Source organism: Grus americana, chromosome 9 (assembly GCF_028858705.1).
Source record: "Grus americana isolate bGruAme1 chromosome 9, bGruAme1.mat, whole genome shotgun sequence".
NCBI classification, from domain to species: domain Eukaryota; kingdom Metazoa; phylum Chordata; class Aves; order Gruiformes; family Gruidae; genus Grus; species Grus americana.
In genome coordinates this window covers 10,183,811-10,201,610 of record NC_072860.1, presented here as the reverse complement: position 1 = coordinate 10,201,610, position 17,800 = coordinate 10,183,811, and the positions used below count along the sequence as shown (strand labels likewise).

At 40.7% G+C, this 17,800-nt stretch overlaps 1 long non-coding RNA gene across 1 annotated transcript; it reads left to right on the top strand.

Moving 5' to 3' along the window:
- The first annotated feature begins 608 nt into the window (after positions 1-608).
- Positions 609-4,777, top strand: LOC129210080 (uncharacterized). Its single transcript, XR_008578297.1, has 2 exons — positions 609-939; positions 3,980-4,777. It is a non-coding gene; the product is annotated as an uncharacterized LOC129210080 (long non-coding RNA).
- The last annotated feature ends 13,023 nt before the right edge of the window (positions 4,778-17,800 follow it).

Here is a 17,800-nt window from a genome sequence, read left to right as displayed (position 1 = left end):
ATTTTAGCCTTGTTTCCATTTTAATGGTTAGGCTCTTGCACTGTGAACAGATCAGTCTGCAGAAAGTCTAATCAAGCGCTCCTCACTGCCAGATCAATTGCTATAAGACAAATCTCTCTCTCTCTCTCTCTCTCTAGGTCAACTGTGACTTAGATCTTTCAAGAAGCTGGGAACAATAACAAGGTCCAAACCCTCCCAAAGCCTTCTACCACCACGCTTTTTTCATGAGCGACTGGCAGCACCTGGCTGAGTCAAAACTAGCCGAGCAGCACTCAACCCCTGGTTGAGTCAAACCTTTTTCCAAGCATAAACTGACCCACACTTTGATTTATGTATTTCTTCTGGTAAGTAGGAGGATCTGCATTCAGGGAAATGTTTTCAGTTTTGTACTTGTATCTCCTCCTATCACTCAACATAAGGTTTTTAATACAGTTCAAGAGAATTCTGGCTTAATATAATTTGAGCCAATTCTTGTTCCAGTGGACATGGAAAACAGACTATCTCCTTCTTTGCAGCTGCCCTTCAAGCACTTGAAAGCCCAATGCTTTCCCAAGACATAACACCTGATGATTCTTGTTGCTTTCTATGGTTCCTAAGAAGGACCCACACCTTGAGCTATGGCTCCTGAAACAGATGAAGGTCTCCATCTTGTCGGTGCTGGGGCAGTTTACACACATTTAATCTATGAAAGTCCTGTGTATACATCCTACCATGAAGTTTCCTTTTTTGTTCCTGCCTCAGTATGAAACCTACAGGCTTTCTTTCTGCATCAGATAAAACAATAAGCTTACTCTTCAGCATGTTCTGGAGTCCTCATCCTCCAGCTGTCCTAACTGGGAGTCATCTGAACTGCAAAACAAAGAGGGAGACTGATTCACACTTGTGTCTTCTACAGGCAATGTTCTCAACATGTCTTTCAAGCACTGAGATTCGTAAAAGGTAGGAAAACAGACCCCTATGATCAGTGATAGTAAAATCCTGGGGATTCAATGCTTCTATCAGTGGTCAGAGGCCAAGTGTCCTATTTCCACTATGGTCAGAACAAGTGGACAGCACTGAAGCTAGCTTGGGCATGCTGACAGCTCACATTTCCCAACTGTGATGAATGTGATGATTTAAAATCCAAGAACAAAGAAATAAAGGCCAGATCTTGATCAATGATTTCTGTGGCTCTTTTACTCCACGTCTTTTGATACTGTGACGCAAAGAAGGGCAACTCACAAAGCATTAATTTTTTGGTTTATTCTATTACCTAGTTTTGCACTTAATGAAACTTCTGCACAGGTTAGTTTGAGTAGGCATTTCTGCACACTTCTGAAAGCGTAATGTAGGGCTAGACGGAGGTGCATTGGCAGGAGCTGAACACAGCTTACCTGCAGTCTCCTTGGCTCAGGTTTGCACTTCACCAACCACATTTATCTAAGTTTTTATTTAAAATAGTCTCTTAGCAGTCTCTTTAGATACCTAAAGTCTTCTAAATTGCATGCAAAGCAGAAGCTCTGACATGAGCCGAGTCCGCTATGTAAAAGATAACCTATAAAAAACAATGGGAAAGTGTAACCAAAGCCCTGCATTCCTCAGAAGAGTTAATCCTGCAATGGGTGCTAAACTAAGCCCTAATGATACATGAGGTGTTCCTTACATCTTTCTTTTTCTTGCCATTTGCAGCCACAAGGTAAGGATGAGCAAAAATATGCCTTTCTTCCTTTTATTAGGTGCAGGAAACTCTTTTGTTTTGGCAGTGCTTCTTTTTGTCATTCTCAAAGTTTGTTTTTCTCTAGAGTTTTTTGGGAGCTTTTTATTTCCTGCCAGACTGTGGAGGAGAAAGCTGTTCTCGACTGTAAGTTATGCGCCCCTTACAGTGCCCCTCAGTTACACAGCACAAGGAAAAGAGAAACAGAATCCATGGCATCGTGCAGAAATGCTGCACTATATAGTTTACCCTGGTTAAACATTCCCAGAAAGGGAATAACACAACGCTGTGGAGCTCTTGAGTGTCTTTTGGCCATTGTGCTGCAGAGGATGCAGGCATTTAGAGTTAAACTGAAACAGCGCTGGATTCTGGGCAAATTGGTTTTCAGATCTGAGCTACATAGATTAGAATTATTTCCTGTTTGTATTACTACACACTATCTCCTCCATACCTGAAATAAGTGGCATCTGGAGCCTTGAAAAGCAATACTTAACAGCTGTGGGAGAATTTCAGTTTGATTTAGCCACATGCCCCAATCTTCACTCACCTTTTTTGATCTTTGTCCAAACAACTTAAAGTATGCCTACAAAATAATGTTGGAAGTCTTGTATGTACAGATTTTTTTGTAGTATGTAATTCTGTCGGGTTTTTTGCCTTATGTTCCAGATATTCAGGGAGATGTCAAACTAGAAAGGAAAAAAATGGTAATTTAATAAAATTTTTCAAACCCAGCAAGAGGCAAGGGTTGCATTTTTGGATCAAGTTTGGGATGTTCTCACTTTCTTCTCAGCACTCATCTTTAACTCACTTTATCTTGCTCTAAAATGTTTTGGTGAGGGAAGCTGAGCACTGAATCTAGTCAGCTGCTTAGAGCTGCTGGGGTTTTCTGAATTATACCTCAGTGCATTCATGGCTAGTGGTCCCTAATCTAATGACAGAATGGATCAAACCACTGGCTCTAAATAGCAGCTTACATGAAATTTGAATGTGCATCTGTAGCTTATGACTTGTGTCAGCTGCTTTTTCTTTGCTGCTAATATTTGAATCTTGCCAGTTCCTATGCATATGCCCCTTCAAGATCAAACACTTACCTGCTTATAGTTATGTTTCTCCTTAGAGCATCATGCAGTCTTTTAAGTTGCAAGGACCTTTCAAAACTAACATGCCTATCAATCACAGGCAAAGTCCATGCAAAATGCTGGATGGGAAAGCGAGTTTTGGCTGTGCATAAAATCATCTGCAACTGCGAGACAACAGGATTTTGTGTAAACAAGAAAAAAAAATACAATCTATCCATTAAAAGTGCACATTGGAATTACATGGTAGCAGAGAACGCATTCCCACAGCAAACACGCTATTATTTAACAGAAAAGCCCTTTTCTGATTTACAAGTAATATTATTGTAAACTACAAATCTGCTGTTCTGCCAATTAATAACTTTATTTCTGTTATGTTCAATTAATTAGTTATTGGAAATACACTGAGGCAAGCATTCGTGCAACGAATCAAACCTTTCAGCACAGTCAGATGCTGGGGATGCTGGCATACATCTATCTTTTCTGTAGCTATGTAGAACAACAACCACCACAGAAGAACCCATTGCCTTTGGTTAGCCCCTGCATTTTTACATTAGGATTTGTTCAGTTGATATAAAATGGTAACTCAGGCAGTCCAAGTCAACACTATGGGGGGGCCTCTACAGGGGGGAAGCACAGACCTAAACATGCTCCCCAGAGCCCCCCAGTCAGGTTCAAAGAATGCAGTTTTAACCATTCCTAAGATGAAACCCCTACCAACTTTTACAGAGGCCACCCTCTGCTCACAAAACCTAGTCCCTTCCCTGCAGGCATTCAGGATCCTTTGAAATGGAAAATTTATGCTGTACTGAAATAGTTCATACTATAATAAACAACTAGTGCCATCATTCTGCTGGTATTCAGAGCACAATTAAACCTGAACCTCATATGAGTACTCCATTTGGGGTGGGAAAGTGGTGGTGTAGGGGGGACAGGCAGCTCACCCCCATATAGTCTTTCCTAAGGCAGTTGGTTTTACTGCTTATCCCGCCCCCCACTCTCCCTGTAGTGAAAACCCCCTTCTCCCTCCCCACACTTACATGGGGCACGGGGGCTGTGGGTGATTATATAACTTATAGGTCAATTTGTTGTTTGGGCAGAAGCGCTGCAAGAATGTGGTATGTTGGCTGAAGCTGTTTGTTTGCTTAAGTTCTCAGAGTTCAATGAGGTCATTTTCTCATCTTCCCTGTGTTTTCTGTATTTTCCACAGACCTGCCAGCCTCAAACAACACCCTCTTTCTTCACATTAGAAATGGAAACACGTCCTCTGCAGGAATTTTCCACTTAATAGCTCCTGCTTTCCTACCGGGGGCCTCAGTGCACCACCACTGCAATGCTGTATTTCTTTCCACTGCAGTTTGACATTTTGCAGCCAGAACAACGAGCGGCATTCACTCCATCCTGATTTTTGAAAAACATATCTCTATAGGCACACAGAACGCACCCAGTGCAGCAATCACCAGGGAGAAATGGCAAAGGTATTTAAACGTCGTTACATGGCACTAAGGATATGACATTTTGTAGTAATAATGATCTTTTATGCAGTTGCTTTTCCTTACTCCCCCCCTCCAACCCTTATACATAAACACGCAAACATCAAAGCCTCTACCCTGCTCTCCCATTACCAGGCAGTCTCATGTTCTACACTTGATTGTAATTGTTTGCCTTTGTGAATTATTTCCTTTGCGTAATATTTGCAAACTGTATATGAGGTCCTGACACTGTGAGGAGCAGAAATGCAGATTGCAGATAATCTGAGCAGTAAACACGGAGCCTGCTTTAAAATGCGCGGAGTGACCTGTCTGAAAGCAGCAATATTTGCGAACTGTTTACTGCTGAGATGCAATGATGTTGTCTGAAATGCAGCAGCCTGAAGATTGGAGCAAAATGGGATCTCAGACACTTGGTCAAGCACAACCTGTGATTTTTTTTATTTGTTGTTTGGGTTGTGCTTTTTTAAAGTTAGAGCTGTATTATCAATTATTAAAAGCTAATTTCCAAAAATCCATTTGCTGTATCTATGAAGTATTTTTTAATTCCTTTATGGGAAAATAAATGTATGGAAGTAAACATTGTTTATTGCTAGAAGGAAGGTTTCCCCTGTCTGTGCAGTGGTAGAGTCTCAGACAGCAAGGTCCCAGTAGGTCAGACTGGCACATTGAATTGCGTATCAAATGAAACTGGTATTCTGGAAAAAGGGTGGAAAGAGGAAGAGGGGTGTTATAAGGAGGTTGCTCAGGCCAGGAGGGTGGGCCACTGAAAAACAACAAGGAAAAAAATAGGATTGATGATTTGCAGGACACCTAGGGTATTTCTTTCAGGGGGTATTACTTCCACTTTTAACCAGGAACAAGAGCTGGTAGAAAAAAAAGCGGCAGGAGCTGACAGCTTTGTGCTGATCAAAGGGACCGTAGCGTTGAATGCCTTCCTTTGCTAGCTATTTATTAGAAAGAGAGGAGGGCTCCTTTGCCATTCTACTTGGGAGAGAAGGGATTAAAGATCAAAAAAAGAGGGGGACTGGCCTGACTTCTTTGTTCAGAAAATATTTCTCTCTCCTTTTTTTTTTGTGTGTGTGTGTGTGCCATGCTGTCCACTATAAGACAAAAACGCCCTTTCTTCTTATAGTGTTGGTGCCTTTCTTTTCTCAATGAGCAAAATTTCTGTTGATGAACAATTCCAGTAGCATTTTTTTTTTTAATTTAATGTAAAGAACATCCCCTTTGGGAACCTTAGTTAACTGTCTTTTAGCCTGATTAACCTAGGAAATAAAGTTTAAATGCACTGCTGGGATTCTATTAGGATCATCAGTTCATATAGATAACAGCACAAGGTGTTAAAATGCACTTCACTGGCGCAAGTGATCTCATGTTGTAAAAATGATTATCCCCAGCAGAACAGGGAAGGATTAAGGGGCCATGTCTACATCTGGGAAACTCCGTAAGTGTTTTATTAGCATTAGTACATGTATTAATCAGACACACAAAAAAGGCCCATCAGGATGGTGGCAAATGGCACAGTGCATTAAACCTACTCTCTTAAGTCACTGAAATGTGATCGTCTTTATTCCTAGAATTGCAATAAAGCTGTTAAGCAGGCTGAATGAAATTGGGAAAAGCCTGCTTGTATGATTGTGGATCATTGTGGATTACCTGTCATGTAAAAAGAAAGACTGTTACCAAAATAAGATGCTCCCCTTGCAGAGACTTTGAAGAAGTGTGGGGTAAATTTGGTGTTCTAGCTCTAAATTAGTTGAATTACACTGCATATGACTTTGATCACAGTGGCCTAACTGCTCATTTACATTCTCATTTCTGGTAAGTGGATCAGAAAGAGAAAGTCTAATCATGTCCCGTGCTTTTGCTCCCTCCTCCGCTCCTTAATTCATGTTGCTGCTCCCTAGCGTGAGTGAGAGTAAGGCTAAATGGCTGTGCAAGCAAGGTTGAGGTAGACACTGATAAAAATAAATGCTGTTGACCAGAGACATGAATAACTCAGCATTTGACATGAGCAGCATCTTTCACACTTTCCAATTGCATCACTAAGTTTTGTTTCAGCTTGAGAGCAACCTCAAGTATCAAAATGAAACATTGCCAAATGTATGGTGATTTTTAAAGCAAGATTTTTTATAAGGTCTATTACCAGCATTAGGCTAGCAAAACAAATACATGGTGATGATCTTTACGGTCCTTTTCAATCTCCAACCTTCAGCACCACTGAAACAAATCTAAGTCCTGCAGTGGAGATTAGGAATACAACTCTTGAAAAAAAAAAAATCCTGATATCTGTGCTGCAGTCTCCTTTCAGCTATGCTGTTTGTTGACAATCACCATACTAGAGTAGCATATAGGAAAGGCTTGGTAAAAACTACTTTAGCACCATGATAGATGTGAGTGAGACAAATTATTGACTTTATTGCTAAAAATATTATAGTTATACATGTTCAAATCCTGTCAAGCAGTTGCCTCTTTCATTCCTGTATTAAATGCTTCTCTTTCAGTGGATATTTGGAATATTGTATACGTCTATCACCACAGCAGTGACATTTGTTATTTTGCTCATCAAAATGTCACCTGCCTATCAAGATATCTAGGATAAGTAGGACTGGGAAACTTCATTGAATCATGCACAGGCTTTTTTCTGCCAGCAGATGTATTATAAGAGGCACTTACATTGATGTGGAATAGCAACAGAAGTCAGCTTTCTTGACTGCAAATTTAAGGGAATTAACATTTCCCTTAAAAGGATATTTTAGTAATTGCTTCACAACATTAAGGGGACCGACGGCCTATTAAACCAGTCAGTGCCTGGCAATGCAGGATTGTTCTTATTGTAACTAGTGTTTGCAAAGGACTTTGAAGATGAAGAGGACTCTGTAAATGTTAAGCATTGTAAGTACTATAGTATTTCGAGCGTTTTTAGCTAGGACACTTGGCTGCCCTAAAAGTCTGAAGAAAAACTTAACTGAGGGCCTAGTAAGTAACTAGGTGACAAAAGAGACAGGAAATACGGATGCTAGATAAGCATTTAGAAAGCAAATTCTAAACAGGGAGGCAAAGAAGAAATGAAAAGCCAAGCCTATAAAAATACAGTGAGGTTTTTAGAAGTGACACCATTATGACAAATGATCAACACTGTTTCAAATATACTGTATTTCTCCACCCATCCCTGAGTAGGTCTTAAGTACCCTTCACCGACTTGGAGTCAGATTTCATGCCAAAATGTCTGTGTTACTAGTTTTGCAAGTGCTACCACTAATTGAAACCACATAATGTTGCAGATCTGAAATAAGGCAGGCAGGGCATCCCTGCTGAAAAGCTACCCAGCAGGACAAACCCTTTGTTCTCTTTTAAAATGAACTAATTCAAGGGAAATGTCTAAATCATTACTTCTAAATGTATGCAGAATTTCCTCCACACCCCTCCTACCCCCCACTATAATTTTCCTGGTTAGCTATCAAAGGACTTGGCTATTCTTGTAAAATGCAAAAATGGTTTTAATATGCACACTTGTCACTTCTAGGTGTATAAATTTTGCTTTTGCGGGGATCTTACATGGCACATATTGTGATCACCTGTGGGTAGGGTAGTTAATTAGCAGAGTTCAGGTCCTATTTCATTTCACCTATACCAGAGTAATTTAAACTAAGAGAATGATCACAGCCACACTCAGTAATTTATCTCCCTCCTTTCAAAGCCGTTTTAATAATTATATTTTAGTTGTATGTTTTCAGGAAGCTTTTACACTGTTTGTTCTTCTGAACCATGCAAGCTCTCTCCCTTCCCAGCTCCCCTCAACCCTGGCTGTTTGTCCTTCTGGGTAGTGTTAGCTGCATTCCTTTAAGAAATTAGAAGGGATGCAGCTGTCATTATGTTGTCAATCGTAAAATCTAAGACATGGAAAAAGTCTTAGGAGGGCAGGGGCTTCATATAAGTTCTACTGAGAAAACAGGTTGTTCCCCAATAGTTTCAGCAGTACTTTCACTTGACCTAAAAGAAAAGGGTAAAAGATGGACTTTTGCTATCAAGGCTTGGATTTTCAAGTGGATCACTACGATGTGTGTACATAAACATCACTTGATACCTGATTTGGAAACCCTCAAAAGCCACCCTCAGCAGTTTTTGGGGAATAATTCATTGTGCAATTTAATTCTGAGCCTCATTATCATTAAAAATGTTGGTGCTATAGCAATCATTTAGCTACAGTGGAATATGGCAGTGGCCTAGACCAAAAGTGTCCAAATCAAAGCATGTTCCCTGTCACAGTGAATGGAAAAACTGACAATAGCGTATAACTGGTAGCATGCAAATAACTTGTTTGCTTGCAGCTTGACAATGAAGGGCTTGCTGATTGTGTGCCCCTTTTAAATCGGTCCTTTTGGACAGGGACTTTGAGATTTAGGAAGACTTTTAGGGATGTAGGGACTTACAGAATCATATTTTTGTTTTCACTCTGAATAGATATGAGAAAAAAAAAAAGTTCATTGCAATGTCAAGATCCCAGAAAAAAGATTGTGCAGTTTTGCTGTTGAAATTTTGATTGCAAAATAGTAGACAAATAGGTTAGCGCTTACTTTTCAGTACTCTAAAAGAGCTGGCCTTTACTGATGCTATTAGTCTTCCCAGTTAACCATATTCTCATCATACATGCATTACAATTTAAAATGAAATAACCTCATGAATTTCTACCAGTTTCTGTATGTCTGCTACAGATTGTACACCAAAGATCAGACTTTTAACATTTATTCATGCTGGAAAATATTTTTGTATGTGTATTTTCTTGACTAAAAATTCTTATTTAAGTACGTCAATAATTTGGTACTTACGAAAAATTCCTTCCTGACCATTGCTTATGTTTATTTGTGTGTATGGAAGCACAAATCTCAACAGTTACATCGCTTTTCACTTAAACAGCTGGTGGCGGTCTAATTATTTATTTTCTTGAGTCCATGGCCTTTGGAGACACAGATTTCCAGTCACTGGTTAGTCTCTGAGTAGTGGGAAACCTTTTGTGAAATATGGGACTTCAGAGGAAGAGGGAGGGGTTTCCTTTAGGATAAGAAAAGTGTCTGTGGATTTTGTTTGAAGATACAATGTATGATTAATGATTCTCTATTCACTGGAAAATAGTTACTCTCATAAAGCGAAATGAAAGTACACCAGGGTAAAATGCAGCCTAACTGAAAAAAAGAACTGAGCTTAGGAAATCCAAGCAGCAACCTTTTTTTCTGGGCGGTGAAAAGCAAAGTGTAGATGTATTAGGCTTAAATTTCCAGTGAAGAAGCCAGATATTTTGTTGCTTTCTATCAGCTATATAGAAAATGGGTCCTGAGCTCTTGCCAAGGGTTGCATGTTGCTTGTCTGAGCTAATGAGTGAGTTATCAAAATACAAGATTTATGACAGCAGTAAAGGAATTAATGAGCAGAATTATGAGGGCTGAGGAAGCCTTTGCAAATCCCCAAAATAGAGAGAAATCTCTGCTTGAATCATCTTCTGTTGTGAATTGGTATGGCATCTGCTGCTACATGTCTAAAAGCGGAATGAATAGACAAAGAGTTTCAGATGTACAAGCTATGCTTAATCACCAAATAATAACAAATAGGAACTCCACAACAACCCTCTGTGAGATCACGCTCAAATTAGCTACACATTCAAGTTTTAGAGCAACAATTTCCTCACTTCTATTTATGGGAAAACTGTAGTATATATACCAGCCACAGAACTTCCTGCATCACATGACACAGATGATTTTCTAATTGACTCACCCTCTATATTGCTTCATGCATGGTCCCTTAGGAGGTTTTTTTCACTGCAGAGCTCAATGAAGCTCACTGTAAAGCTCTTCTCAAGAGCACCTCCTGGCCAATTTTTGGGTGTGAAGAACAAAAAAATTAGCAAAACATTTCATGGTGCCTAAGAAAAATTTGTTTCGTCTGTGAGACTTCATGTATTAATCCAAGTTATATCTATCTGCTTACTGTGTTTTTCATGACAAACAGAGTCAGAAGAGCTGGAGAAGAATTTGATTTTATGTGGTGTTTTTCATAATGAAATTATCCCAGTAGACATGGGCAAGTTATGAGTGTTGTCAGAGGCTGTTAAGTGTGCTTACTGGGTAAGCAGAATAGAGCAGTCAAGTTGTGGTTAATGATAATTCACATAAAGCAACAGACAATGAGAACTTGTTTGAGTGGGAGAGTAGGAAAAACTTGGTCACAGACTCTCAGTATATCAGTATTTCCCTAACTTTTTTCCTTTCCTTCTTTCCTCCCTCACCAAAACACTCTCTTGGTTCTTGGAACTGAGAGAGTAGCAACCCAAATTTCACTTTTCATCTGCTCCTTAATGTGCCTTTTTCCTCATTCAGCCAGACATAAAATATTGCACTTTGCTGCATAAAGGATGAAGTGTTTTTGGAGTAGATTTTAAAGCTATTAGACACCTAAACAATGCAGTTTGGATCACAGCAGGATTTTTCAAAGGTGAAAGCAGAAGGTGCTCAATGGGAATTATGAGCCCTTCTGCTTTTTTAGCTGCCCACAAGACTTAAAAGAAAAAAAAAAATGAAAAAGAATCCTGCTGTATTTCCTCTTGAGGGTCACTGGCCCAAGAGCCATTTCCAGAGGAGCAGGGCTGAATCATTTAGGTTAAGAGGAAACTACAATAGTAATTGGAAGCAGTGGAGCTTTTTTTACTATTTCAGAAAAGGTACCAGGCCCATTGGAGTTTATATGGTTTACTGCAGAGCAAGATGTATCTCCTGGCACTTGTAGTAGAACCCCTCCAGCACATCTCAACAAGACTGCATCTGAGGCCCCCAGATAACATAGTGCTAGTGACGCATGTTTACATTCTGAGTATTAATAAAAATAAAGTAAGGCTCCAAAAAAAAAGACCAGCAGCAATTAGTCTACTAATTCAAATAATGCTTTTTGACTTGCTGCCTGAACTATCTCTGCTGAATAGTTTGAGATTAATTAACACCATGCTATGGGTCTCTCCTGATGAATCTGTTCTATTTTGGATGGAGCTCTACAACAGCCATTGAGAAAAAGAGCATTTACCCAATGTGTGGAGCAACTGGGTGCCTGACTCCTCATCAGCATCAATACCAATACATAGTCAGGCATTTACTACAGAGTCCCAGCCAGATAATCTGCTGCTCAGAATCACTGATAGCCTGGGGGTTAAAAGTTTCTCAGAAAGTAAAAGGCTCAAAGAGAGTTCTCTTACAACATGAGAGAGTGATGTGGACATTCCTGGATTTTTTCATTGCTGAGAAAGAAGAGAACTTTTTCCAATTTCTTGCATGTATAAATCATGCCTCTCTGCATTTCCACTACTTGGCTTTAAACAAACACAAACATAATACAAACTGATGCCTGAAAGAGAAAGAATATGCTTTTTAGAAGACTGAGTGAAAACAAATGTCAGTTTTGGGTCAACTGAAACATTTCATTCCACCCAAAACCAATTGTTCACACAAGTCTAAATAAAAGGTGCTAGAACCAAGCCATAAAAGCTGTAGCCAGAAGCAGAGCTGAATCCGAGTTACTCAGTGATCTGAGGCTGCCTGGCTAGCTGGTGTTCAGTCACTAGAGAAGAAATAAGCATATTTTCAATCGACGGCACTAGAGAAGAAATAGGTATATTTTCAATTGACGGATGTGAAAAATGTAGTATCCTTTTGCCCTTTTTCTGTTCCTTCCCCACCTCCACTGCAGGTGGCTTTTCCATGATATACTGTCCCACCCTCCCTCCCTGCTTTGAGCCACAATTAGCACATATTTTCATAATAAAAATAAGCCTCTCCCTCTGTCCTCCCAGCTGTGCTTCCCACCCAAATTCCCATTATGAATCAAGACAAGTACATGTGTTTAAAATAACAAAAAAAATCTGTCTTTCTTCCCTCCCCAGCCTTGCTGCCTTTTTCCACCCATCACCTCAGCTTCACTGAAATATTTCCTGGAGGGCTCCAGAGTTTCTGCTGAGCTGAAGGCGCCTCGACCGTCCAATTTCTGCTTCAGTGTTTTCAGAGCAACACATGACCAGGGCACTGGGCAATAATGTCAGGAGTTTCTGTCACACTTGTGTAAGACAGTCAGATGAAACAGGCGCAAAAGGACAAGGCAAGCTGGATGGAGGCCCAAAGGGAGAACAGAGGGGTGAAAACTGTACTTATCTTCATGAATCTACAGGGGTTTAGGCTGCAGAGCTTAGCTTACTGACAACAGGCCACTGCAGGAGCGCTCCCGCTTTCAATGTTAGCTAGTGAGGAGAGTATATAACTATGGAGGCGAGGAAGAATATCCTAGCTGGGCAGATTTGCATATGTGGTGCTAGATGGATTAAAAAATATGTGCCAAGGAAACTTACCCATGGAGGAATCCCTCCACTATTCTGGCAGAAAATGAGAGGCTTTCCATAGGATGGCATGCTATGTCCAGCAACTCTTCCCTGATATGGAAGTATGTAGGTTGGTTGGAAGTATCACAACATTTTTCCATGATGAAAATGATAGTTAAGTTCAACATCCTTCTCCATGCCTCAGTGCAGTTCCTCTGGAATGCAATTGAGTCAGCACATACTGAATACCTTAAGACGCTGCAGAACAAGCTTATTTGTATTTACAAGTTATTAATAAAAATGATGGAAATTTTTTAATGATGTATGTTTTCTGAGAGAGGTTTCTGTTCTGTTTCTGTTCAGTGTTGCATGATTTCCAAGTTGAACACTATGCTACCACCTCTTGAAATCTGACCTAAGCTTTTTCAAGCCAAAGCCTGCTTCATGCTTCTCAGCCTTCAACATCTGAGCTTTTATTCAGCCTTTAGTTCACTGAAGTTCATGTGATCAGCTGAAACTGAGTTTTCAACCTAAAGTAAGGTTGGCCTTTTAATGACAACTGGGGTAGTTATCCTAAAGATGAATGATATTCTAGCTGAGTCAGTTGCGAGGTCCAAAACTGGCCTTGCTTGGGCGCTTCTCTTTAAAATTTTTCCCACCATGAAGAACACTGAGGATGTTCTCATTTCAAGTGACTTCTCAACCAGCAACAACCATGACCTGCAAAAATTTGCAAGGGTACTGGTTGCTTTAAATAAGCTTGGCAGACTGATGCAGAAAAAAAGTTATTTTGTGCTTGCCTAATCCAGAGGATTGCATTAATAAGCACTGGGCCATGGACATTGGCTCAGTTTGCTGCTGGTTGAAAGGGCATATTTTGTACAAAATTGTTAGAGTTTCATGTTCTAGAGCTCCCTTATCCCAGTGTCTTACCTCTGTACACAGAATTTCAGGCCTGGCTGATGAACTTTCCAATGTGCCAAGTGTGAGCCCTGTTAGCAGAGCAGCGCAAGTCCTGAACCCTGCCAAGTACTCTGAGCCCTCACGGTGCACGGCCAAAGCATGGTCCAGCTCACAGCCGCTGGGCACATGCTGAAATCAGACCCTGCGCCCATGGGATAGGCACCCACCTGGCTTGCTCTGCCCACTGCATGTACCCAAGTCAAGCATACATACTCCAGGCAGGTGCATCAGCCTTTCTCTTTTTAAAACCCAGGGCCTAGCTTCAAATGATTTTCTGTCACTAGGAAGTATTTAGCTCAGTTCTTACCATTAATTACAAGTATTCATAAGGGCATTATCCGGCAAGCAAGAGGGGACATTTAAAGGACATATGGCTATCCTAGTACGTATATCACTATTCCATTGCCTATTTTCATTGCTCTGTGAATACTGTGGACGATTTCTATTTATTTGTTCAGGCTTCTACAGGCTGCAGAGGCAAAGGTAATAAGCTTGCCACAGGTAGGCACCACCTCTGAACGCTGAACAATTCATGACCTGTCTCCCAGTGATCTCACAGCCTGTCCACCAGCTTTCATGCCTCCACATCTACCAAAGAGTTCATTAGGACAATGACAGTTTGATCCTTAAAAACAGTGCAGTGGGTGGTATCTCTGCTAGGGATCTGCCTTTCTTGCATATGCTGATTTCACCCTCCAGAGGCGTAAATCTTGAGAATGTAGTTATTCCCTTGAAGGCTCAGTCCCCCTCTCCAGCAGCCTTTGATGAAGAACAACATGCAGGCATCTCGCCTGGTAGAGCTCTCCCTGGCATGGGCCACAGCCAGTTTCAGAGCCAACCACTATGGATTTAGGTTTCTATCTAAAAACACTGCATCTTATCTGCTTATTAACAGAGGCCAGAACAGGTCTTCAACCCACAGCATGGTTGGTTTTTTTTCCTTCATTCCCAGTACAAGTTAAAACAGCTTTTATTCTTCCCAAAACACAGACTGGCTCACCATGACCCTCCATCCCTGGAGGATGAGCTGTGTCTGGGAGGTTCGCCTGCCTTTCAGCTCAGGATAGTCCCTGCCCTGACTGTGCACATCAGGCAGCTTGGATACAGCACTTCTCAGCCAAATGGCAGCTGAGAGCAGAGGGGGAGCTTGGCAAGTGGCATGTGGCCAGTGCATGGGAAGCAAGGTGGGCTTGAATGCAGAGGGGGAAGGGATGGTGGGCTTTTGATAGCTGTACAGGTACCATATGCTCAGGGTCAGCCCTGGATGGCATGGATGGTTTGGAACAAGACAGTTATTAGATCCTTTATCACAGCCAATGTTCTGTACTATTTGCACCAGAATGAAACATGTCTTGCTCTCCCGCGGCTCCTTCTGAAGGAAACCCTCTCCTGACCCTCCTATGTCAGGCACAAGATGTCCTTAAAGTAGGACGAGCATCTGCACAAACTATCTTCACCCTGATCTTGATGCTGTGAAGAACCTCTGGTGATGGGAGTGACCCACAAAGGGTGTGATAAGGGATGCTAGGATTTAAACTACTTGGTTAGCACCCTCTGGGAGCAGGGATCTGCAAGTACTACTGTCTTTCCACTGGCCTCCTGGCATGTTGGAGTGCAAAGACTTAGGTAAAACTTTTTGATAATCCTGTAGACATGAGGAGTGAACTGCATCAGATGACCACAAGGACAATCACACCTGTTTATGCCATATTTATACTTTGTGAAACTTCTCAGAGAAGACACTATTTTTTCTTTTTTGTTTAAGAGTACAGTTTGCCTGCATAAAATTAATTCTCAGCACAGATTGTACCTTAGGAAGATTGAGTTCGAGGTAATAGAATTTTTTTCTATTTGGTTGTTAATTTATTATTTGGGCAATGCTGAGAACATGCTAAATGCTGTAGAAGCATGTCCAGGGGAAAAAAAAAAAAAGTTAAATTGAATCATTTACAGAGAACAGGCTGGTGCAGACTTTCTGCTGGGGTAATCAGGCAGGGGAGAAAGGATTAATGTCTCTGCATTATTAAGCTTTGGTGTGCTTGTCATAACCTTCCACCAGCTTTTGCGTTTATTCACTAAAACCTGGCTACCAGATGGCATTATTTGGCTTTGCCTATGCTTCTGAGACACCCTAGTATCATCCTGTATTCTATCCAGAACCCCTTGGTGTGTTGTTATACAGTAAGAAGAGTGAGTCTGGCACCTTTCATTAGCAAACCATGCAATAAATAGCACGAGATCCCTAGGAACAAGCTGGTGCTGTTTTAATGCTCATTTAAGTCTAGCATTTTTCTGGCCAATCTTCTCTAGATTTTAATTTATATTATAATTTCATATTTCTATTTTCATTTCTGAAAACTTTTTTTTTCTTTTTACCTTCCTGCATCAGGAAAAGCAGACATAAAAGCTTCAATCAATTAATTTCTCTCCCATTAGTTTTCTGTCTTTATAATTCTAATGCCAGTATTGATTGGAGTTAACCCCTAAGTTTACTGGTATAAATAAAAAGCAAATTGGTCCAAATATATTTCCCATCATCTTTCAAGTATTCATTTCCTGCAGTTATTTCACCCTAGTGATGCCTGTCAATATTTTTGGCTTTTAAAACACGTTGTACAAAAATATTCAGCAAAACTCATTTCTGAAAACAGAATTTCCCCCCCATTAAGTCTTTATGAAGCAACTCATGAGGTTAAGAAGTTATGGCATTTCATAATCAGTTGAGCAATCATCCTCACATACTCACTACTGATAGCTAAATTTTAGTTCTATATATATTCTTCTAATACTTTCTGTTCTGTTAAGTTTGGGGCAACCCTTTACAGCATTGACTGCTGCTGTGAGCTATGTCTTTCATCTCCCAGCTAGCTGAAGTACCTGTGGTGGCTACCTCCAGCCTTAGGCAATGCAGAACCGTGTTTTGTAGTCTACAAAGTTGTTTTTAACAGTTCTGGGGAACAATTGCATCTATTAAAAGCTCCAGAAGCTCTTTTAAAACAGGTAGCTAGTAAGCCCTTAACTATGAGGTTTTATCTGTCAAGATTGAGATTAAAAAAAAAAAAGTTTGATCCTTCAGCCTCAGTTCTCTTAAGGAAACTACTACAGACCCTGCAAGATATGTGGCTCAGTGTAAGATTAACTGAAGGACACCTTTAGACCTGATGTTCTCTGAGTGCTCAGACTAGGCAGTGAATCCTGAGCTGCTTCTGAGCTGCTTCTGGCTGTGGCCATGTAGACAGGCCCTGGGCCCCGGCTGCCTCTCCGGCTCTTCCCCACAAAGGTTGCTCCTTTGGAGTCAGACCAGGACTTTTGCAAATATTGGCTGCACTGACAAAGTGTGTGCATGGGGCATGGACTCTGCATTAGGAAAACCCCTCAGTAGTATCTATTTAAGATTATTTCATGACTGCTCTACCTAATATTAAAGGTGTAAGAGGAAAATTTGTGGTCGTTTACCTGTATATGTGAGGGAGAACCTTGACATCTTTGCTGCTGTTAGTTGTGTTGTCTCTCACAGTAAACCTCTTCAGACAGGGGTTGGTGCAAACTACAGAGCCTGTGCACTTCCACACGCATTTGCCTTTGGGCTGAATTCCATTTTCTGTAGCTAAAGCTCGAGGACCGCAGAGTATGGTTACAAAATTTTAGGACTCCACAGTTCCCTTTGGCAGTGCCTCCAAGAAATGGCTTTTGTTCTGTCAAGCTTGAAAGGTCTTGCAGTTAAATTGCACATAGATATCTGAAGATGAAGCAGTGAACATAGTGAGTATCTGTAGCTATTCAGCCACAGCATTTCCATAATGCAATTGCTTGCCCATTTAGTTAAATAGTGTATCTAAGCAAAATAAATCTCTGCAGCAATAACACATTCTACATATGAAACTACATTTGTCACCTACTTTTGGATTCCTCTAGTGATATTAGAGAAACTGCAGTTTATCATAGGTACGTTCGTCTAATCCCTTGTCTTGCAGGGCACTGTGGTTTAGGCAGCAACAGGGCCTGGTGGGAAAACTAGCATTTGCAGCTGAAACCAAAAGACACATTTGTTGTGTCTGAAGAACCCTGCACTAGAGAAGTGGCTTGTGGTTGCATTATTCTCTCTGCAGCAGAGAAGAAGTTTGCATTTGTTTACAGGGTTTGTGAATTTGCATAATTAATATCAATCAATAAATCTGCCATCTAGGATCTCTGAGGAAACCATCAGAGTTGTATTCTCTGAAAT